This window comes from Epargyreus clarus, unplaced genomic scaffold, assembly GCF_041222505.1.
Source record: "Epargyreus clarus isolate Ecla_fem2 unplaced genomic scaffold, WU_Ecla_fem_2.2 ptg000024l, whole genome shotgun sequence".
Lineage (NCBI taxonomy): Eukaryota > Metazoa > Arthropoda > Insecta > Lepidoptera > Hesperiidae > Epargyreus > Epargyreus clarus.
Window position 1 is genome coordinate 7,733,579 of NW_027332231.1, and position 26,175 is coordinate 7,759,753.

At 32.1% G+C, this 26,175-nt stretch overlaps 1 protein-coding gene across 1 annotated transcript in view; it reads right to left on the minus strand.

Moving 5' to 3' along the window:
• Positions 1–26,175, minus strand: part of LOC140752170 (uncharacterized) — an 82,661-nt gene that overhangs the window by 49,536 nt on the left and 6,950 nt on the right. The window contains exon 2 of the mRNA XM_073086365.1: positions 12,740–12,778. The gene's annotated coding sequence lies outside the window, so the exon portion shown is untranslated. The remainder of the gene's footprint in view (positions 1–12,739; positions 12,779–26,175) is intronic.

Sequence of the window (26,175 nt, forward strand, 5' to 3'; positions counted from 1 at the left end):
ATAACTTTAGCCAGAAGTGACACAAATTCTTCAATTCATTATGTAAATACTTCTTCAAATATTTGTAATTTAGAACCTGTCCACCTATTTAAATAATAATATACTCAGATATATGATGAATCCTGAGTAAGATTGTAATATTCTCTAATAGACTTTCTCTAATTTTCAATCGACGTACAATGTAAACAGAAATTACATCTGATAGCAAACGTTGCGGCTTCCATTGCTATTATGATTTGCGGTGTCATTGATTGTAAAGGCAACCAATAACCCAGTCTAGGCATTGAAACTAGATCTTATACTTACTTATCGAACTAGATACTAGTAGACCTAAACTTGCAGTGTAGTGGAGCCTATTTAAAACGCGATCTTTCAATCGGACCGAGGTTCGAATCCCAGGTCTCTCATTTGTAAAAGTTATGTGTGTATTAGAATTTAATCATCACTTGTCACCATTACAACAGGTTCGTTGAAATAAATTGAAGTATACGGATTTTGCCAGTGCGGTAAACTATGGCGTAAAATCTTCTCACTCTAAGAGGGAACCCGTGCCCAACATTGGAATATTAATTGGTTGATGAAAACGACCTAAGCAATGTTGCCTTACGATAAAACAAAAACTGTTTCGGATTATCTTTAGTATTACATGTATACATAAAACAAAATAAAACATAAAATGCCAACGTAACATGCGATGTATTTTCAAGTGCAAACAAGCACATAACTATATTCATAATGATGTGCTCTAAACAATTTCTAATGAATGCGGATTTTGAAATAATTTATGTAACTTATGTGGGCTGTGACATAAAGATGTAAAACGAAATAATAAACTTATTGTCATATTTAAATGATTAGACCACTTTCTAAATGTTATTGTCCTATGAGGTAAGTTGAAATATATTATGACGAGCAATTACATTTCTTCTTTGAATATATAACTTATGTAATGCTTGTGCAATTATTATAAGTATAAGGAAATTAAATTAAAAGTATATTTTAATAATATAGAAGTAGCAGATGCGTATGCAGTCCACTTGGTAAGTGGCCACTGCCGCACGTGGATATCTGTAATCAACCCCAGATAACATCCCTACCTAATATTCTAATCCTTTTCCTAATCCTGAGGATTAAAAAGGATCTCTGGTAAGTATAGTATTTTCGGAGTCAAACCACGATGGATTCCACCATCTTCGAATCAAATCAAATCAAATCAAAGTAATCGAGTAAGTATTATTTTTTTTTATCTTATGTCAATTCTATAAATCAATATACAAATAATGCCTGAGTTATATTTAAAGATGATGCAGTTAAAAATACAACGAAACGTCGAACGAACCTCGTTTTTCAAATAAGATTTAAAAACACACATAACTATAATTAACAATACACATTACTATGATCTACACGTCCCCAATTTTACATTTTATTTCCTGTTACTTACACCACTCAACCACAATAAGTTCCTAGTAACCTTTGTGATCTCACTATTAGTTACGGTGTATCCTAAATAAATCTGTCATTCCTTATACGATAAACAATTATTGTCAAATATCGATAATACGGTGTTTGAATAACAATAAAATATCGATAGACCGTTGCTTGATATCGACACAATGATAAACACTTATGCACTGACAATATAATTGAGTATAGGTACCAATATCACAAAGGCGAATTTTTAATTTGAATTAAGACAATTAATTTACGCGTCGTAAACGCAGATACTATGGCCGAAATATCAATGGGATTTTCCAAATGTTCACACAAAGATAATAATCCTATAATCGTACCTCTACCTTTATCTATTCCTAATGGACTTTAATTTTTAACTTAATATATGTCACTTATGAATTTTGATATTATATTATATATAAAATTCTCGTGTCACAATGTTAGTTACCGTAATCCTCCGAAACGGCTTTACCGATTTTCACCAAATTTTATATGCATATTTAGTAGGTCTGAGAATCGGCTACTATCTATTTTTCATACCCCTAAGTGATAAGGGTTGTTCACCCTTAACATTTTTTTATTTATATGGCAACACAACTTTTGCCGGGACAGTTATATTTGTACTTGTCTTGGGTATTAATGGTATCCATAACAGTTTTTTATAGCTACGAATGTAAGACCATTTTATTGCTTTTTTGAATACGTAGACATTACATTATAACATGTAAGTGTTGAAGTTTGATTCAAACAATTATTTCTTCGAAACATTCATAGAAATAAATAAAAATAATTTCAGATATCATTCACATAAAAAGATATTCAATGCTATTATTTGACTGTATGAATATATCTAGGTGGTATCATGTCTAGGTCTTTGATCATTTACACTATTGTTGAAAATGTAAGCATCTTGATATTCTATGTCTGAATAGACAATATTTAACAATATGACTTAATCAGGTATATACTTCTCCATTATTAATGGTGTTAAAAACTGGTATTTATTAAGCACTTGAATGTTCGAGATTATTATTATTTGTTTATTAAATATTATTTTTCATAAGTTATTTCTGCATTTTATTGCTTTGTATAGTAAAAGCACGAGTTTAATAAAAATCTATGATTTGTGGTTTCATGTTAACTTAGTAAAGTATCATACACATATAGAATTCCTCATGATCTTTTTTATCGCTCAAAAGATGATTAAAATTAATAAAGACATAACGATAGTGGCAGAATAGTAAAATTATAAAAAAGGAAAGCACTTACGAGTATATTAAAATGCTGATTGCAAATCGCAAACACTGAATTTTGGCACCAAAAAGATTTTGCGTTTCGTGCACTTCTTGTAAAATTCCTTAACACATAGGTAAATTGGAGACTTTTTCTGTATACCAATATAAGAAACATTTAAAATTTGTTTAACCGCTAGTAATAATATACTTAGTAAGACTTACAAAGAAGTAAAGTAGAATTACTACATGTTAACTATTTAGTAAATTTAATATATCCTGGTCTACAAATTCACACTTACGCAACATCAAACATGGGCAATTATTGACTGGTTTCTCTATTTGACTCGGCCATAAAACTGGAATATACAGAATCGTTAAGAAAGTACGTTTTCATTAAGTAAGTGTCGAAAACGGCAAAGTCATGTCAAATTTCGATCGAGTTTTGAGACGAGAAAGTCAGTTTGTGTAAAGGAGGTGGCAAATGTGCAGTTAATCTCATGTCTTGTAGCAGTTATTTTAATATTTTCTTTTTTTTATAACATAGGAGTAACAGACGAGCATGCAGTCCATCTGATGGTAAGTGGCTACTGCCGCCCATGGACATCTGTAATTAATCCTAAGATAGGATTAGATCCTACCTGAGGTTGGCCACAGATGCGCAGCTACCCCCGATAACTAAGCTGGAACGCTTCGGAAAATTATGGCTCCCTTACAACACCTTTCAAACCAGAACACAGCAGCGTTTAACACTACTGTTATTAGGCAGAAATAGGTGTGGCGGTGCAGGCCACCTAATGGTAAGTCTGCCATAACTTCCATGCATGGACATATGTAATCTACCCTAAATAAGAATAGAGTCTCATTTTGAGATCAGACATGGACCCATTGTTATCCGTGAAGACTGGACTAAGTTGGAATGCCTCAGTGAGGCACAGACTTGAGAGTCGCATTCTTCTATTATAACATTCCTTTAGTAAATGCAATAACCACTCAATTACGATGCGATACGCGGATTTGCCACAAATTGCCAACGACACATGCCATATGGTATATTGCTTATGATTGTAGGAATGCCGGAAATAGTAAGAACTATTCCATAAAATAGTCTCATCCGCTTATTTTCTAGTGTTTTCTTACATTTATAATAATTATAGTTTATAAACTAAAAACAACGCTAAAATCGCACAAGGAAAATCGATAATCCTGGTTCCTGATGATCCTGATGAGGAGAATGGGATAAAAGCATTAAAATCGTGCATTGTCATAGGTTCTTGATAATTGTTCAAAATTTTAAATTAATCGGACCGTTCAAAGTGGGTAAAATCAAGTTCAAAGATTCCGTTACATACATACAGGTCAAGCTAATAAAAGCGTGGTAAAAAAAGAAAACGTTTTCTACACTCACAGCCCCACACTATGGTTCGCTGTATCGTGGATGCCATGAACACACATAGACAAATACGCACAAACATCCAGACCAAGAAACAGACATCTAAATTTTTGGTATTACAAATAGAATTCAAAAATTTGAATATGTTTTTGTCATCTACCTATTATTACTTTTCTTTTATTGTTTCTTTGTGAACTGCCCAAGCATTTTAAGAAACTAGGACCAAAAGATTAAATAAGTATTATAACTTCAGTCTCTATCCTCCAATATGATTAAAAATAATCTATATATATATATAACTCAAAGGTGACTGACTGACATAGTGATCTATCAACGCACAGCCCAAACCACTGGACGGATCGGGCTGAAATTTGGCATGCAGGTAGATGTTATCACGTAGGCATCCGCTAAGAAAGGATTTTGATCAATTCTACCCCCAAGGGGATAAAATAGGGGATGAAAATATTACTTCGTAACGCGAGCGAAGCCGCGGGTAAAATCTCGTAGAAAATAAAATGATATATTCTAATTTCAGAAAATTTAACTATGAGTATATATATACATAAGTATAGTTTCTATAAAGATATACGAATGACATAATTTGTCCTAACAGCTTGCTATAAAAACATCCAGAAACAAGTATGGTCATTACCGATAAAAACTAAGGAAACTGTAATAAGATTAGACCAGCATAAAGCTGGAATATTAGATTATACGGGAATCTCGTCTTATCGCAGCAATAATGAGAGGTTATCAAAGAATAATTTCCGAAGGCTTACAAGAAACCGTCATTAATCAATAAACACGTCTTGAAGCTTCAATGAGAATCTTAATCAGAACTGCTACAAAAAGTACGATACTGTACTTATGAGTATCGGAAAAAGTATCGTTCGATTATTCGTAAAAGTATCGATACTTTTCTTAGTCAGTGACATTAGTTTAACTTCATTTGTACAAAATAATGAAAAAGTTAATTGTACCATAAATATGTAAACTCTAATACAATAATGATAATAAATACAGTAAAATCCCAAAATGTATTAATCAAAAATTAAAAAATCAATTACATTCATCCATACTAATATTATAAGTGCGAAAGTAATTCCGTCTGTCAGCAGACAGACTTTTACGTTTTCATGGTCAGACAGTTGAATAGTACCCTTAGTATGAGTTTTTACATGTTTACAAAAATGACTATTTTGGTATGTGTTTACGTATTTGCCCATACATTTCCATACAGCGCCCCTAGCGGATTGTATCAGAACTGATTGGAAATATATGGGAAATACGTAAACAAAACCAAAAACAACAAAAACAAAAATAGTCATTTTTGTCATAATTTTGTAATAATCTTATTGACTAAAAGTATAGAATGAAAGTATCGAGTGCAAAAGTAGTCAATACCACAAAGTGTCGATACTTTTTCCGTGTCCCTAACAAAAAGTTTATGGATAAATAGCAAAATAACAACTCACGCTTCGAATAACTAGGGTCTGATTTATCATATGTCTATCAAATAGTAATCATAGATCCATTACCGTGATTTCATTATTCGAGAACAATTATCATGGTCCGAAAGTGTGTCGGTGCCTTATGAAGCGATCTCTGACCTCCATATAGTTTTGACCTGCGCCGGGAACTAAATTCGAAATATTTGCAAATCATCATAGAGTACGTTTCTTGTTTATCATTATTTTTGATGTCATTGTATTAACATTTTACATAACTCTATTTTCTAACAATACTTCTAACGTCATGTTAAAGCAATAAAAAGGAGACATTAGGTATATTTAAGTTCATTTTGTTTACGATATTTAAAACCAAATGACCAAAAATAGCATACTTAACATCTACAAAGTCTTCATCTACAAGTCATCATTCCTTAAATTGATAATAAATAAATTTTTGGTCTCGTAAATGTCGCGCTGAGTTGATATTTAATACACTCAATAACTTAAACCGTAAACTGAACGATAAAAAAATTTATAATACAAAAACAATACAATATTAAGTACATTGAAATTATTTACATATCTCAATTTCGATAGAGATATCGTCACTATTAAGTACAGACATAAAACCATGATGTTCCAACCGTATATAAATCTGGTCACATCACGAGCCACGTAATAATGGGAGTAACTGCGAACAGTTTGCATCAGGCCATTTCCTCCAGCATGACAGAGGTACGTCGTCAATTATTGTCCATCCAACAGATGGCTGGAGGAAAAAACCGCAATCCGTGGTCGGCGGCACACGCCGCGCGAACACAGGGCTGCCACGTTTGAGAAAATATAAACGTATTTTGAAACTAGTATCGATTGAGTGATAGAGCTAGTATTTTTCAGGGATATATACTTATTTCTGTCGTGAAGCAGTTTGTGCGTGTCATTACATACCTAAATATGAAACGACTAATGAAGACCATAGCTTTGATGTCTACGCATGAAAGCTTTAGGTAGAACCCCTGTACTGTATACAATTCTCGGGTAGTGACCAATATGTATTTTATTCTTGTATATTGATGTGTATCTGGATACACATCAATATACAAGAATAAAATACAAGATACGCGCGAAAAACATAACCCTTCCTTGGCAGGCGAGTACAAATAAGAACACGCTAAAATGTTATAAAATAAAAGCATACCCAATTTTCTCCCATAAGACATTCATTTCATTTAATATATCGAAAGTATTTATCCTACAAAAAAAAACTGTCATAAGTAATGGTACTGGTACATTTCTATTTTAACATTTATTGCACGTATTTTGATTGCCATTCTAAACTCTCTAAGTATAATATTAAACTTTATTTCAAACAAAACAATGTAATAAGGAAATAAAACCAAACTAACATTAATATGAACACCGTAACAAAATTAAGAAAACTGGCAGCCCTTGTCAATGATTGGCTGCGCCCGCGCATACGTGCCGGCAGTGTATGACATCGATCGCGTGCCACACAGCCACGCTCTTAATGCCACTATTTGCGGTTAGACACACCAGCGTCTTACCTTAGGGAATGCTAGTAACTTAACTCTAAACGATTGGCGACGCGTCGTTTGAAGAAAAACTTAATTGCTCTCAGATGCTGGGGTAAGGTTAATTATGATGGCGACCATGTCGTATTGGTGCTGTGTTGATGTGCCTTTACTTCATGTTACAAATGGATGAATTGAGCTACCTTATTTCTGTTTCGGGCACGGGTTCTCCCCACAGGGGAACTTGGAGCGAACTACCGCTTTGGTTCAATACGGATTGATTTAGAAATCTGTTACATGTATCACATTTTTTCTAATAATTCTCTAGTATAACTGTCAAAATATTAAATCATCATTAACTAATTTTAGCATCATCGAGGGGCATTTACCCCTTCTTGAGAACTGCTCAATCTATGATATCTGAAATTTAGCGAGCTCTCGCTCGATACTTTAGCATTAATATACGTTATTATATAGTCAGTCATGTATATCGTTGCCTATTATGTCGGCCATTATAATAATATACTTGTCTTCATACGCAATGAACATACTTACACAACCTAACCACCTCTAATGCTTGTCAAGCAAATAGAAATAGAGATAGAAATATGATCAAGACACAAGACATCGAATGTTTAAGTAATATTTAATTTAATCTATCCGTAATTACGTGATCCAGTAGTGTTCGAGGACATTTGATATGTGTTAGTTATGTAATTAAATAAGTAATTAAATAACGCGTGATTAACATATGATGGTAAGAAGAGAAGTAGTTAACAAAATCGATTAGCAAATAAAGAGTTATCGAGATTCAGTTTCAAAGTCTAGTAGAATTTCTTGTGGTTCAATTGGGCTCTTATTTCTGTCTTAATTTACCAATTTCTGGGCTATTTGGTAAAAAATGGCGCAGTACGAGACCTGAATCACGGTATAGCTGTTTTATAAAAACCTTGAACATTGGCTTGCTATATAATTCCACAGCACATTCATATAAGGACTGAGCTCCAGTTATCAACTGTCTTGCAACTCAAATATTTCGAAAAAATTATGTAAGATATAAAAAAGTATCACATGTTTTACAAGTTCAAGATCTTTTTTCTCCCTTTACCAAATCTTCATTTAATGACAACTTCTGTGTGAGATTTTTTAAATTAAAATGTCATTAATACAAAATTGTTTAATCTGCTCTTTGACGCACGCAATAACAGAAACTATTCCCTATTATTGCATACACTTGTATGCTGATGCAAGATCTTACATTGAAGTAATACATTATGTTAAACATGAACAAAAACTGATTGACCGGTAGCAATGTACCATAATTAAAGTGACCATACGTCCCGTTTTGAATGGGACAGTCCCGTTTTTCGATGGTTCGTCCCGTTGTCCCCGAAACGAATCTCGGGACACAACATTCTCCCGTTTTCCCAAATAACAACAATGATAACTAAATATTAAAATCCATAAATTTAAAATAACAATTTTTTAAAAGCATTTTTTTCATGTAATTTACCGCAAACTCTTTCATGTTATCATGGGGTAGATCAGAAAATTTCCACCGTCTTAAATTTCTGGTAACGTCTAATTAAGCAACAGTAAATAGTATAATTGTGAAAAAAGCATGGGGTGCTCCATTTATCAGTTTTCGAAAAGCGCCCCACACTTTTTCCACAATTATCCTATTTACTCTTCCTTAAGTGATTCCTACATTGAAAATCATTTTCTACTATTTAGTTGATTTTATTATAAAAGCGTGTTTTTTAGTTTTTTTCAACTATATTTTTTCAACTAAAAAGTAATTGACAAAAGAAATCTATGTCCCGTTTTGACTGAAATAATACATGGTCACTTTAACCATAATGTACATTCTTTTGTAGATCGGTTGCGTTGTATATCATTATTGCATACTTCATGTTGTAATCTTGTAATGTAGATCGTTTTCCTTGTTGACACATATGATGGAAATTCCGACACATACTTATTGTGTTATTATAACAAAAGGATTGATGTGGATGCTAGCTGATTTATATAAAAAACGGCCATCTTAGTTCTAGTTACTAGCAACGCATTTTCAATAGGCTTCATGTAGAACCAATTTTCCTTATGGATTTCAGATGTCCAGGGACTGTAGTAACCAATTATCAATAAGTTAACAAGTCGGTTCGTTCTCATATGAATATATAAAAAAATATATACATATAAAATGTTCACTATAGCCTTTGCTTTGTAATATATTACAACAGTTTTATCATTTATTTGGTAGAATACAATATTCATGTTTTGCGCTATCGTACAGAAACGTGACAATCCCTCCGTCTTACGAATTTTCGATCAGGTCACGTATCCTGACGCTAACATTTTTACCCATTACAAAAAGAGTACAACGCTGCTAAAGATGTTTTCACTTCAAATGTAAGTTCTTTATACTAGTTATACTAGCTGACCCGACAAACGTTGTGTTGCTATATAGGTAAATAAAAAGTGTTAAGGGTGAACAACCCTTATCACTTAGGGGTATGAAAAATAGATAGTACCCGATTCTCAGACCTACTAAATATGCATATAAAATTCGGTGAAAATTGGCAAAGCCGTTTCGGAGGAGTACGGTAACTAACATTGTGACACGAGAATTTTATATATAAGATTAAGTTAAACCTTTAGCCTTATTATAAATGCTATAAACATCCGTCTTAAAACTCATATAATACCTCGATAGATACAAATCGGATTCTTTACTTAATAGTAACATTAAAAGAGAGCCAGGGAGAGATAAACTTCTTTATAGTGTTAATACGTTGCTAATAAATAAAGCATAAAACTTGCTGAAAGAGCTCTTTTCTAAAGACATAAGAAATATCCGAAGATTATATCTACTTACCATTTATTATGAAATGATCCGTCTTCCTATTAAGTTCTAAAAACAGATTTAGAAGGAAAATAGAAATGTGGTAGTGCCAGTATGGTTCAATCCGGGGAAGTGCCCTGGGGGGTTACTACCATGTCTTAAAACAATATTATTTTAATCATACATTGAAAATAATGTTTTAAGGAGGTCGTGGTAAGAAACAAAATAATGTTAATGCAATATTGAAATAAAACTTCTCTGAACTATGATGGTTTTTATAAGATGATGGTAGGCCCCCGTGCGGCAGTAGCTGTCCGCATTAGTGCCTCCTCTAAGTTTATAAAAAAATATTCAATGAAATATACCTATTTATATTTTTTCGTGAAAACGTGTAATCGCTCAGTAATCCGTTTGAACTTTCTAGCTTCGCAAAAAACGTCTTATTTGAATCGCTAATAACTGCGAAAGTAAATATGAATTAACAAAGATTGAACTCACAACGGGTAGAGCATATATGTATGAGTTCGTCGTACAACATTATTTATTTTTGTAAAAATCTCTTTAATAACTACTCCATAAGCATAAAGTAATAAGTAGTGATAGCCTAGTGATTAAGAAATGCGGCCCTCGATCGAGGGACCCGAGGTTCAAATACCAGGCCAATACCAAAATTATGGACGTATTCGAAATTAATTATCACTTGCGTAAAGGGTGAAGGAAAATATCGTGGGGAAACCTGCATACCTGAGAGATTTATAAAAAAATCTCAAAGGTATGTGAAGTCTACCAATACGCACTTGGCCAGCGCGGTGGACTATGGCCTAATCCTTCTCATTCTGAGAGGAGACCCGTGTCCAGCAGTGGGATATTAATGGGTTGATGATGTTGATGAAGCACAAAGTAACACATATACTTATATCAAAGTAAATAACATTCGAATTAGTCCTTTAAATAGACCTAACTAAATAACCAACAATCAAAGATCTAAATTTAATTTTGTTCTCAAGTCGATTGTCCTAAGGCGACACTGAGGCGGCTTATCTCGTAAGTTGTGTCGAAGATATAGAAGACTAGAACGTGCATCGTAATCCTACTCGTAATATGCAAACATTTGAATATAATTTATTTCGAAAGTTCTTTCGAAAGTACTCGTGGCTTCTTATAGTAAGTAGATTATCTTAAAACCAGACATTAGGTAACTAAAAGTATTAATAAAATAGAATTGCGTCGAAATAATAAGTTGAAAATAACGCTTTATATTCTTAATCCTATTCAGGATGGGATTAATTTTGCTAGAATAGTAATAGATATGCTATATGCTGGTTTTAAGTTTATAGTAAAACAGCTTCTACTGAGAGGGCTTTACCCTGCTCACCATATTATAGCGTTTGTATTTTTGTCCTTAAAATCACAAAGTTTTGATCCTACGCATTATAGAATGTTTTAAAAGTGGGAGTTGTGACTTACGACCCAGGTCGTAGAAGTAGAAGAGGTCAGTCAAAAAATTACTGATTTAATTATAATAAAAAAAACAGTTTTGAAACATACCAGGGTAGGGAGTCGCGAAACTATTTTATATAATATGGAAAATGTTGAAAATACTACTTTAATTTTAAAATTTATTTGAATAAAATGAAATGAAATATTAGACCTACAGTGGCACTTACAAATTGTCAGTTACAATATTTTTCTTAATCTACAACTGGATCGGAACGGGATCTCAACTGAGAAGATCCGGTTAGAAACTCAGTAAGTATGTAATGTAACTGTAATCACATTAGAAGATAGTGTTTAGACTTTAAAAGCTTTAAAAAGGATCATTTTTGACCGAATCATCATTACGAAGACGAAGGATCATTTTTGAAATTATTGACCTTCAGGAGAAATGTCATTTCCAGCCGTTATTATTATAAACCTAAGTCATTGTAGCTCATGGAAGCATGATATTGAATATGACAGGTTGCAGGACGCCTAGCTCCGTAATCACGGACCTATCCGATGTTGTTAATACAACCTGATAGGTACACGTTTCCCATACTTCTGATGCGTTATCGGAGAATAAAATTAAATTTATTTATTCTGATCTTAGATAAGTAAAATACATAGATTGATCACTGTAACCAGTATTGAGAATTGAAATTCTTGCATACATAATCTTTTGCCACGTCTCCGTTCTAAAATGTCCCTAAAATGTTTGAAATATTTATTTTTTATTCGTCAAGAATTAAAAAAATATATATAAAATCATCCTTTCGTGGCTTCATTTAATTTCAAGTAGGTGAAGTATCTTTCTATTTTACTTATCAAAGATGCCGATAGTATTTATTTTAAATGACATTCAGTACCAATCTGCAGCGTAGAATGCCTCCATACAATTCATAAAAAGACTAATAAGACGTTAATCGCATTTTAAGATGTACTGGCGATCTTTAACTACTCGATTCAAGTACTTGATGTGCAATTTCGTCACATAATAAGGCTTTATACCCTGCTGCAATGAAAGTTTATGTTTATGTTGGTGTTTGTGTATCTTTTATACATCGTAACTTCTAAAGCGTTAAACGGATTTCTATAAAATAAATGTACTTAGATTTTTCTACATAGTCAAAATGTTTTTCGAAAGAGGACATGTAAAAAATAAACATACCTAGCAACTTTTATAAGGTCTTATTTATTATTAACAAGTTTTATAACCGTGCATATTGTTTATTTATTTTGTTTATTTGCAGTTGTGCAGTTGTGTGTTGCAATATCCCTGAATAAAGTATTTTCGTTCTTTCTTTCAACTACCGGATGCTATTGTAAACTTTGTAATAAAAAAAATTACTTACCTAGAACTCCATCGCAGTTTTTTGATATGATGTTAAGACCTGCAAGTAACAACCCATTAGTAAAATGTAGGTTTAAAGTAAACTAAATATTTTTTCAAAATTTAGAAGCGGTTAAGCGGAAGGTTAGTCCTACTTATGGTGAATACTGCCGCCCATAGACATTTGTAATCAACCCCATATAAATTGGATTCCTACCAGAAGTTGGGCACAGATGTATTGCTACCCCTTAGGACTAACTTAGAACGCCTTGAATAATTGTATCTCCCTTATCACATCATTCAAAGCGGAACACAGCAGAACTTAATACAGCTGTTATTAGATAGAAATAGGTGTGGCGGTGGCGTCCCAGGGATAGCGAACCGCATAGGGTTTTACCACCTTGTACATACATTGTTTAGATGTTTTGAAAAAACTAAACAAAATATTTTGCTATAATTCTAAATGTTATACGACTTTTGGCCCGACTTCATTAATTCAGCTAGTCACGTGACACAAAAGGTCACTCAATAAACTTGAAAAGCTATTGTTTGAACAAGGTTAACAGTTATTTCGCTGACACAGTGGCTTGGTCAACTTTTAACTAACATGACAAAGTAAATTATATACGAGATGATTTCATTTCAGAGAAAGTATCACTCGTATATAGTAGCTGGCCTGTTTCTTGGGAAATCACTCGTAGATTTTTTCATTAGAAAGCTAATTTTCCCGATCGCAACGCAATTGCTACTTGCTACGTGATTATAATTTGCGAGATCTACAATTTAAATATTTATTTCGTACTGGAAAAGTTTCTGAAATTATTTACAAACTCGAGACTCAATTTTAGAGAAAATATTATACTTATTTACTAGATAACATATCATGATTTTAACAAAAATATATACAAGAAAACATTTAACATTAGCATAAGTTTTGAAGCTCATTCCACTGTCATTATAACTATTTAAAATAAATGCTATATGCATAGATTAGTAAAGATACTTTGCCGCCTTGAAATTGAATGAAGCCACAAATGGCTTATTATCGTAAGTTCTTTTTTTGAATTCTTGACAAATAAAAACATTTTTAGAGAAAATTTACGAATAAACAACTAATACTGCGTAATTAACATGAATTTACATAATAAATAAATAATTATTTCAAATATTTTAGGGATACTTTAGCACGGAGGCGTGGCAAAACTTTTTGACGCAAGTATTTCAATTCTCAAAACTGGGTACATTTTCTAGTTAGGAGTGAGTAATCTTTACTTATCTATGGCTATATGTAAAAAAAATATAATGACAGTAATTCCAAAAATACCTATGGGAAATATCAGGTTATTTATGCCCAAAAATATAGTTACTTGTAAGGTAACAACCCTAATTGGTTCTATCAATATATTTCCGTAAATGTGAATAAAACTCGAAAACAAATGTAATGACCCTCTTTTATTAATAATTGTATTATTCATTACATGTTTAAGGGAACTTGAATCAACAGAGCATGCAATAATTTGAACATTATTCATAAAGAAAAGTTTGTGTTACGAAATAATTCGGAATTTAAATAAAATGGACATTGTGTTGAATGTGACTTGTTCACATTTCTATTAAAGTAGTAAACAAGCACATAGTCGACCCTTACCATGAGTCTTCAAATCCCACAATTCTACGTTACGTTTACTCAATCCATTATTCTGTTCTGTTTGCTTCAGTAGACTGAGTAAACGTAAGAATAATTAAGTGCTCAAATCTTTTTGTCTACTCACATGTTTGCAAAAAAGAGAGACGAAACATAAAGCGCCATTTTGTCAATTTAGACATTTAATGTTACGTATCTGTCACTATAGTTCTGATACAATCCGCTAGAGGCGCTGATTGGAAATTGTATGGGGAAATACGTAAACAAATACTAAAACAGTCATATTTGTCAAAACGTATAATCTCATGGTAAGTGGTCACCGCCCATGAACATCTATAATTCTATAACAAACTCTTTATAGAACAGGGGGTATTCAAAACTGATACTTGTGGGATTATCTGTTGTCAAACTGCGAAAACTGTCCTTAAATTTAATATTTTATGAATACTAGAAGGCCAAAAAACTATCATTTAATTACAGTCATTGTTATAATTTCATAATCATCAATTATTTTATACTGCTGAGGTCGAGTCTCCTCTCAGAAATTAAACTTTATATCCTTAACAGCTGATTAATCGTGATTATGTGGATATGGTGTATATATGAGAATATTATGTTTGTTTGCCCTTTTGTTTGTATTGTGTGTATTACATGAAATATAAAATAAATAATAAAGACATTTTATTCGAACTTTACAACATACTCGTAAGTTAACGAAATATGTTTTAAGTAACTTTTAAAGTAACTAATAGTTAAATAGGGACTTACTCGTACGTATCTACAATCCGCTGAAATGTATGGCTTCATTTTATACACTGAGGCATTGAACACAAAACACTTTTATTATTTATTCCTAAAGGCATACTAATTGTAGGCTGGAAGCATTAATTCTCCAATCTTAAAAATCTACGCACAGAGCTTAAAAACCTACAAAAAAACACCTGTCAAGAATTATATCATTTGCTACTAGCACATGCGCACCGTAGTTCATTCACTTAGAGGGCAATTATTCTGAAGAACAATGCCAAATGAATTTATTAGTAAAGCTTTATACACTAGAACTTAGAGGTGGAAATATGAGCAAAATGAACGGTGCGATATGGTAGGATGGGTCGCGTCCAAGCGTGATAATAACTGCCCACAGATATGCTGTGGTTACTTCCTGGTTTTATTATCAGGAAATAGGTTAACATTGATTAACATTATTTAAGAAGTAGTATTTGAAGTGGAACGTAATCACGGTATGTATAAGTCAATTAAATGTGCGTTCAGGGTTGCCAATACAATTGCGAATTATAGAAGGTACTTTATCAATGATAAAAATAGAATATAGTTACGAAGGTACTTACATAACCAAAATATTTGAATAGTTCTTATACATACATATTTAGTGTTGACGATAAAATTAAATAATGTTTCTATTTTCCTTTAAATAAAACATAATTGAATATAAATAACTTCATTCGTAATATTGGACAAAAAATATTTTTTTTATTAATATGTATAACAAGACAGCCATGTTTATAATTTTTATGGTTGTGTTTTTATTTTTATATTTTAATATTTGTACACATTGATGAAATAAATGTTAATTAACTGTACATTTTTATCTATTTGTCTTCTAGTTTAACAATTATTTCTTTTTTTTACAAAATGCATAAAAACAATTTGCATGATAATTATTATTAAGTGGCAACCCTGAAAGTCAAAGCTCAAGAAGTCATGCAAGTGAACTATTATGCAAGTACGGCGCATGAATTGAATTGCTTTGTGTGACGTGGGTTGACTTCAACGTATCTCATTTCGATGTCACATTAAAATCAAAGCAATTTCACTTAATAAGGTATAATGAATACAATAATAGTATGTAACCTTACTACACATGTTTTGAGACCTTTTGGTTATAAAAAATTCAAGAAATATGTAATATATAATAATAATTCCTTATATCGGTAACATTTCAATTTTTAAATAACTGCAGTTTTTTTTTAGTTTATATCATAGATTAGTAAAGATTACTCACGCCTAACAAGAAAATGTACCCAGTTTTGAGAATTGAAATAGTTGCGTAAAAAAGTTTTGCCACGTCACCGTGCTAAAATGTCCCTAAAATATTTGAAATAATTATTTATTTATTACGTAAATTACGTAATTATTACTTAAATTAGTTATTTATTCGTAAATTTTCTCTAAAACTGTTTTTATTTGTCAAGGATTCAAAAAAAGAACTTACTAAAATAAGCCATTTGTGGCTTCATTCAACTTCAAGGCGGCGAAGTATCTTTACTAATCTATGGTTTATATGTTTGCTTTTTGATAATATAGTAAATCCTAAAAAAATCAGTATACATAATCTTACAAACTATTGAACCAATATGAATGCAGCTTTTATGTAATGATACATTGAATTTTATGATCTCTAAAATTCGCTCTGGTCTAATATTCCTTTTCATAAACATACCACCACCTTATAATCTTCATCAAATCATCAAAACTTTGTTAAAATTTTTAGCATGTAAAAAGTCACAAAACTTGCAAAAAATACTAAATCTAAGTACTGATCTGAGAATGACGTCATACCGCCACCTCGAAACGTGTTTCCCACAGTTCAGTAAATTCGAAAAACCACAGTGATGGCGGCCATTCAAAGGGCGATGTATGGTGCCTAATCTTGTGTAATAAGCATGCTCTTTGCGTCGTAAATGAGGATTTATGCTGCATGGACGTTCCATGCATGTCGTAAGCCCAATTGCTGTTGGCAGCTACCATTATTGTCGTAATGGTCAAGTTGTTGCCAGAAAGACCAAATACCGATCGATATTATAAATACCTTTCGTTGTGCATAGTGTTACAGTCATCGATTCATGTATAGATCACATAATTGCTGGTTATTGATAATTCATGTCACTTTTATTCATTCTTGCTTTGCTGAGTTATGAAATGTTTTCTGATTTCTGTTTTTTTTTTAAATGTGTGATAAAATGGATAAAGATGTATTATTGTAAATATTTATGAATATGAAAGAAGATATTCGATTTTATCAGGTAAATTACTTAAAACATAGAGGGTAGAAAACAAAACTTATTTAAAGCTAAATAAGAAACGCTTTAGTTTTTTTATTGATGTACGAGTACAATTACACATATTATTATTTATGGTTGTAGAAAGCAATTATTTATATAATTACTCAATTAAACTAGAGACGTACAAATTATAACCGCGTGACTTATCTGTCAAAGTTACTAACAGAGTTCCCACAATTTTGTTATTTCACTTAACCAAAACCACAAGTTGGCTAATCATGGACAGCGGTGAGTTTTCTAACGAGCTTGAAATTCAAACTTATTTCTAATTGAGGCGTTTAGTTTCACAGTAGTTTAAATATACCTAATATTTTAGTTAGGAAGATGCTAATAAAGATATGTTATCAGAGGCATAAAATTACATTCTACTTATGATTATTTTAAATCACCTAATAATAATAATTAAGGAGAATGCCCATTCTTGGTACTGATTTTTCTCATGCGTCAAAATGAAAGTAATATTAAAATATTTTTTTGATTTTTTTACATAGTTTGTCGATCAGAATAGTTTCTTTGAACAGGGGATTCCATTTAAGATAAAATAAGACGAAATGTTGATTGTTGTTCTTAAAAATTAAAATGGCGGTATTTTATACTCGGAATTCATTATTTTAGGTTTTTAAGATTATTTTAGGGTTTTTTACCTACTACCTTTAAAAGTAAATGGAGTATGTTAATCGAACTACATTATAGGTACCTGCTATCAGTTAAAACCGACCATCAATCTATCGTCGGATATTTTCGATTTTGAGGTTATGTAACATTTCGGTAAATAACTTCCGAACCAGGGTGCTGATCTAAAAATAATTATTGGTGGTAGTATTTGTTTAATTATACATCGTCCACAACAAGTTTCAATTTAATGCAACTTTGGACGGCGGTCCATACTTTCATGGGCATTGTCCTTAGGCCACTAAGAACGGTTTTCTTGTCGTGCGTGTTTATGCGTCTTAGCGTTTCATATATGTATTTCACAGATACGGGTTGCGAAGAGACTGCATTAAGTTAATTCATGAGGTAAAGCGCCTTAAGGTCGGTCTATGTCACGCGTGTGTGCACACACGAATTAACCCGTTGCACTCTCGTGACGTGACGATCCCTATATGCCTGTACACAACGAAAGGATACACTTGGCGCGCATGTGTCCGGGACGCGTGTGCGGGCGTTAATACGCTAGATAGGAAAAGCTCCCATAGTCTCTCATCCGACTCCTGTACCCTTACCATGAGTTTTCAAAACATCGCACAATTTTACGTTACGTTTACTCAACCCAATATTCTGTTCCACTGCTTCAATAGACTGAGTAAACGTAACAATAAGTAAGTGATCAAGCCTTTCTGTCTGCCTCACATGTTCGCAAAAAAGAGAGACAAAACATAAAGCGCAATTTTGTCAATTTGGACACTTAATGTTACGTTACTGACACTATAGTTCTGATACAAGCCGCTAGGGGCGCAGATTGGAAATTGTATGGGCAAATACGTAAACAAATACCAAAACAGTCATATTTGTCGAAACGTAAAAACTCATGGTAAGGGTACTCACTATCCCGACTATAAATTTCCTTGTAAATAGGTTGTAAGGTGAAACTTTCTAAATAGGTTGAGATTTATAGGAGCCGAAAGTCTTTGCATTTCACTTTACTCGCCAGAAAAATAATACTAAATAATAGGTTGGAACATTATTTGAGATTTTTTATAAAATACATAATTTAATTGGAAAATAATTTTGTAATACTAATATCGCGGTAGAATATTAGTTTACTCTAGCTAATACTCTTAGAGTTAACTGCTTTATATTTCCATTCATAAGCAGATACAGAATATTAGACAAAGTGATAACCGATAACATTAGTTCTCATAAATGGTAATTTCTAATGTTTCTTAAATACAAAGTTTTAGAAACTTGTCTTAGTTTAACCTTAAAATTTGTATTAAATATTCATGATTTTACACAAATAAAGTCAGAAGTACGCGAATATGTTAAATTGTACAAGTTTTTAACATTAGAAATGTAAGAGAGCGTGGATATTATACTTTCTCTGTTAACGTTCCTTAATAACGACTTCTACCTCTATTTTAGTTGTGCGTGCGGTTTATTTTGTCATTTTTCAACTAAAGCCCAAAAGTATGAAGAAGATTGTGTTACCTTCTAGGAAGTTTTTTTAGTTGCTTGTTAAAGTTTTATTATATTTGGCAGCACCGGCACTAGCCCTTGATCAGAGATAAATCTTGCAGCGCCTAGCGCCGGCACTGTACCTTTGGTTCGATTAGAAAGAGGGTTAAGGGAGGAGTGAGACTATAAAGAGAAAAGTTCGCAAAAGCGTTGATGATCCTTTTATTATTATTTTTGTTATTTGACCCTTTTTTTGTTTATTTCAAAAAAATCTTCTTGTTTGATGGATTATTTTTCTAGCCTTTGCTAAGGGATAGGTCCTCCTAGACCTCCCCCTCTCCCTCTACGTTCGGCCATGATTCCTAATACTTTGTAATTAGGCGCCTAGTGCGATCGGTCCACTCTATCCCAGTAATTAAATCTAACCTCAGGTTTCTATAAAGAAGAATCATCTTTTCTAAATAAAAGAAACTAAGTGTATTAAATGTTTGGGAAAAGTTTACCATAACATAGCAATAAAACTGTCTACGTATGTGTTATATGTTTAAAATACATGCAAGTTTCACTCCAAACAATTATTTCTGACTCTTACAATTTAGAAAATAAGTTTGACTATCGGTTACTTCACAGGCCTCACAAAATTATTTCACTTGACTCTTACAATTCAGAACATACCTTCTACTATACATTGCTTCACAGGCCGTAGTGCAATTATTTTTGTTTAGCTATCAGTATTCAAGCCGTGATTGCTGATTAAGGATTATTCCGACTTGTTTCGTAAACTCTGTTTTAAACTATTTGGACTGTTTGCTAAGCGATCAATTGCTCTGATAGTTACAAGATGATGTCATTGATCTGTTTAACATGTGTAGCTGAGTTTGCTTGTCGGATTTTCCTTTTTTTGTGATGCTTAGTATAATCCGATTTAGATCAATTAGCTACAATCTTACTGTCAATTAAAGCATCCGTATTTTAAACTAAGTAGGTATTTTAAGGATTAAATATTTTCATTATTTGTTAAATAGATATTTTTGATTGCTTTGAAAACATAAGATATAGTTGTAAGATAGGATAGAACCTTCGATAGAACCTGTACCTACAGAGCTATAAAGTGGGTATTATCAAGATTTTCATACAAAACGTTCATTTACAGTTGACATATATTTCAGATCCTGTTAATTTTAACACCAGGTAATATTTCCTGGATAATTTCCTCCCGCCACCATACTTCAATCTCTATAATTTCAGTCTTAGAGCAGCACATGTAGAAACCTCAAATACACGCATATAATGCAAAAAGCATAAGGTGTCTTTTACATCTATACAAGCAGTCAGTTTTTTTTTAATCATAATTCTTGGTAGTTCATTCCGTAATATTTGGAAAAGTACGATGTCACAGAGAATATTATACATGATATGCGCGAAAAACATAATCCTGCCTTGGCAATCAGTTCAAAATGACGTGTCTGTGGCATAAAAGCAAAAACCCCAAAATCGTGATAAGTCATACCATGGTGAATGACCGACTTTCCTGACGTGACTCCGCGTGCATTGTTTCCCGTTTTGGTCGCATTTCTTTCCACATTCGTGAACAAATTAATGTTCAGCGTTGCACATTCTGAACGGAGCAAGATTTCGATAGTAAAAACGCATGGTAGAAACTTGTAGACATAACAGTTTATTAACATCGTATGCAATTTTGCGAGTTTTTGAGAATGAAGAAAATAGAAATTACAAAATTTAAGTAAGGCAATTGATAATATTAGCCGTGCTCTTTAGTATAATAAATGAATAAAATAAATAAAAATAGCCTATATTTGTAGAAGTAGAGCATAACATACGAAAAAATCTTACAAAATTTAATGAAAAATGTTGTAGAAAAACTGAAAACTTAACTCTTTAATATCTAATACTATACAATTATAATAACTCCTATATAATATCTCTGACTTCTTGCTCTTCTCTGAATGCTGTTTCGTATAAGTAATATGCAAATATCAAGTTCAAGTTGCTTAGGGAATAATAAATAGAGCTATCTCTTCTTTAGTTAACATTAAGAAGTAGCGAATTTCTATGGAATTACAACAGAAAATCAAATATCGATTATCCTACATCTGAATGATTCGTTATTTGGTATCGATTAAAAAGATCAATATTTTTTTGTCCGAAAATTGATTATTTGATTAATCCACCTTGTCTCGACATACCTTTGATGTATTCCTTTAAATTTAACTTGATGAACATTGTATTTAAATACAATATACCTACTGTTGACTCCTCAGAGGATCACCACAGAAAATTTTGAGATTCTTAGCCAGATTTTGTTTATTTTCAAAATCAAATTACTCCCGTATATATAATTACAATTAATAACTTCGTAAGGAATATTTAAACGCGTATATCATTATTACAAACTAATATGTATTTACGACTATAATACAACATATTTATTTAAGAATATAACGGTGTTTATCGCTGCTGTGCGTTTTATGGCGTAAAATTAGCTATAACGAATAATTATTATGTTAAATCCAAGGTCAGCTCTTTATGTTTTATGGACACTAGTTAAAGCACCTTAGTAGACTCTATTAAATGAACCTGTTTTAATAGGGTTTGTCAATTATTTTATGCATCATTATATTAGAAATGGTAAATTAGAGTTTGTTAGAATTGACATGGTGATTTTTTTTCATTATAATATAGGAGTAGCAGACGAATATGCAGTCCACCTGATGTCAAGTGGCTACTGCCGCACATGGACATCTGTAATCGACCCCTGATAGGGTTAGATATTCCTACCTGAGGTCGGCCACAGATGCGCCGCTACCCCTGAGGACTAAGTGTGTCTCCCTTACCACACCGTTCAAAACGGAACACATCAGCATCTAACACTGCTGCTATTAGGCAGAAATAGGCGTGACGGCGGTGCCGCCGGAGTCGAACTACAAAGGGTTCTATCACCTTCAAAAATGTTATTTAAATAAAACATTGTTACAACATATAACAATAATATCAAATCATATAAGTATTATGCAATTCCTGTACCTAACCATATAACTGGGAGATATTAGCTAAATGCGAGTCCAACTTACACACTGAGGGTTCCGGACTACAATGTTTTCTACTAGTAGGAACTTATTTTTATTATTGGCTATAGATGTACGTGCACTGAAAAAAATAAAATGTCTGCCTATTACGGTTCAATTAATAAACTTTTTATTTTTAGTATTTGTTATAGCATCTTATACACAGTCAAAAACATTTTTCAATTATGTATCTGTTACGGTTCAAAATATTGAGCTTTGTGACGGACGGACTCAAGGCACCGTTTTTCTCTTTCTGTACGAAACCCTAAAACAATTGAGAGCAAAGTAGAATTATTTTAGCGAATTCCTGTATTTTACCAATACAACAAATTATGCAAGGCGTGTTCTGAGTTTAAAATTACGACTTTACGCAGAGTTGCCATACGAACGTGAGACCACATCAATATTGCCAGTTAAGTCCATAAACTGTTTATTGTTTGAAATGTTTATTTTGTAATACATTATAATAATACTGTTGGTATTCAAATGACGTAGTTATAACAAACAAACATGTTTCAAAATTTATTCGATTTACTTATTAACAGTCATGACGCCTTTATTCCTCGTATTATGATGTTCTGCAGTCAACATTTTAAATTCTTCTTATTTAATGTTACCTAAAAATCAAACAAAATAGATCTAAATCATTAGCGAGATTAGCCAAAAAAAGGCATCACTAAGTACCTACATCAAGATGAGATTCTCCTAATAATAAAGGACTAAAAGTGGGCAATACATGGTGCTCCTTTACACTATAACATGTAGAGTTCTTGCATAAATGTAAAAACAAATAATATAACCTAGGCGAATGTAGGTAGAACGGCACATTTCTTTTTTAAACACAAATAAATAAGATTATATATTTAATCGTCTCGTAATACGATATCTCAGTACGATAGGATTCGAGATACCACACAGGGCGACAGAAAAACACATTGAGTTTTAATATCTGTTTTTTGTTATAACGTTTAATACATTATCATGTTATAACTAATCTAACACTATTTTTTAGCTCAGTCGGCTCTGTATTAAAACATAAATTTTTAATATATATATTATGTTTTAAAAAAAAATTTTGTCTTATCGAATAAATTAATAAATTAATACAATTTATCTAATAATATAATAATTATCTCAGGTAAATGTTATAGCAATTTTCGTATTTGTAAACTGCATTGGAAGTATTATACCTGAATGATTTATTGAACTGTTTGTTTGATAGTATCATCTTAGTTATCTGTGAAACTAGGTTGAGATTGATAGAAATTGATAGCAAAGCCCCATATATCATGTAGCTAAACTATCTTAAATTAGCATATTCTAACGAAACAACTTGTACTTGGCTGCTAGGTTCTAACTTTGGCCGTTAAAATAACTATCATCTATTCATGCAGATAGACTAAATCTTAATTTTAGATTTAAATCACTTTAAGGTAGAATCGCTGCTGTGTTCCGCTTTGAAACATGTGGGAAGGCAGAAATACTTATTCAAGGCGTTTCATCTTAGTTCTATTATTTTATTTTGAAGTTGTTTACTAATTTCGATGGGCGGCAGTAGCCTTATACTATAAGGGGGACTGTATGATCGTACAAATAAACTTGATTCCAGTTAGCTTCATAAAGTCCGAATATAAAAATGGCAATTTTTGTCTAAAATATTTAGACGTAAATCTTAGACGGTTGCAATGGATGTAAGTAACGAGTGAACCTCCCCTACTTATTATTGGCCTCTGACCAGGCCCTTGCGCTCTGTATCTAGCAGGTTCCTTTATTGCTTCTTCAGATTTCAGTATTTTCTGGGAACAAATCTAGGTTCATATGCGAGTCCGAGATCAGTATTGTGACCGCTCAGGTCGTCAATAATTAAACTTTGACTCATGCAATTCTATCATTTTACTCGTATTTATTTGTCTATATTCATTGAATATAAAATGGTATAATTGTGTTCGCATCGTGTACGAATTATTCGACAATTTTTCGACGAATAGTTCGCCGATGATCTAAATTAGCCATTACATGATAATGCATTAGTGAAGTTTAGTGAATCGTAATTTTATTATAACTGACATGGAACAACCAATGAACAATATGGCTACCGTTTTTGCTTTAAATACTCATCAACTCGGTATTAAATTCTATTCAGCCCATTCATGCATAACAATATGCTTATATGCTCTTAACCTTCCCCGAAGCAATAGCAATTTATACCGTTATTGAATTAATAATTCATTATGAATTGCAGAGATTTGAAGCGAATAATTAAGATTAGTAGTCGGTGAACTGAATTAATTCCTTTTGCTTGTGTGTTAACAGGTGATATATACCTAATAGTCCAGTGGTTTCAATCCGAAGCACGCATCTTTAGTTTTGTACGTATTAGAAAATAATTATGGTACGTAGGTATATTTCGTGAGGAAACCTGACAGTTCTGTAAGTATTCCATTTTATGTGAAGTGTACCAACACGCACATGGCCAGCGTGATGGACTATGGGTAAGGATTTTCATTCATAGAGGACACCCGTGGCCAGGAAAGGGACGTTAATAGTCTAATAACACAACAGTGAAATTATGACGTCAAGTGAAAAATTAGACATGTGATGAGCAAAATGAAATGAAATGAAATGAAATGAAATGAAATGAAATGAAATGAAATGAAATGAAATGAAATGAAATGAAATGAAATGAAATGAAATATATTTATTTTGTATAGGCCAACGGCGGCACTTACAAATTGTCAGTTACAATATTTTCTTAAACTACTACCGGATCGGAACGCGACCTCTACTGAGAAGATCCGGTAAGAAACTCAGTGGGTTTGTCTTTTTTAATTTTAAAAATAATTATTCTCTTTTTAATTTTTTTTTTAAATGCCATAATTTTTACATATAATTAATAAAGCATTAGCTCCAGTATCTTGCTTTACATTTATCTAAAAAAAAAGAAGTTTGTTCAGCAAGATACGCTACACTTTGACATTTTCTTAATTAACTAATAATTATGTTATTGATCAGTCCCAAGCTGTTTTATCATTAATATAATCAGAAATTTTATAATAAGCTTTACGACTAAGTGTGCTTTTGATAATAACTTTAAATTTATTAATTGACAAATTTCTGATTTTGATGGGCAGTTTATTATAAAAACGGATACATTGACCCACAAAAGAATTACTTATTTTGTGGAGACGAGTAACATGTGTAGAAAGGTTAAGTTTGTTCCTTGTATTTACAAAATACAAAACAAAGACGAATCGGTCAAGTGCGAAATCGGGCGCCACTTTTTTAACATTTAAGTTTATTATATTTGTTATTATAGTAGCCATATTATTAAATTTTAAACATTTACATTTTCCGGTTCAAAATACAGACCTATGACAGGCGGAAGGACAGCAGTGCCTTAGTAGGTAAAGGTAAAGACATATTTGAGTTAAGAAAATAGCGATTATTTTTAAATAATAATATCATACTATTACTTATGTTTAGTAAATTATAAGATCCATTTACAACACTAAATATAGTATGTTAATTC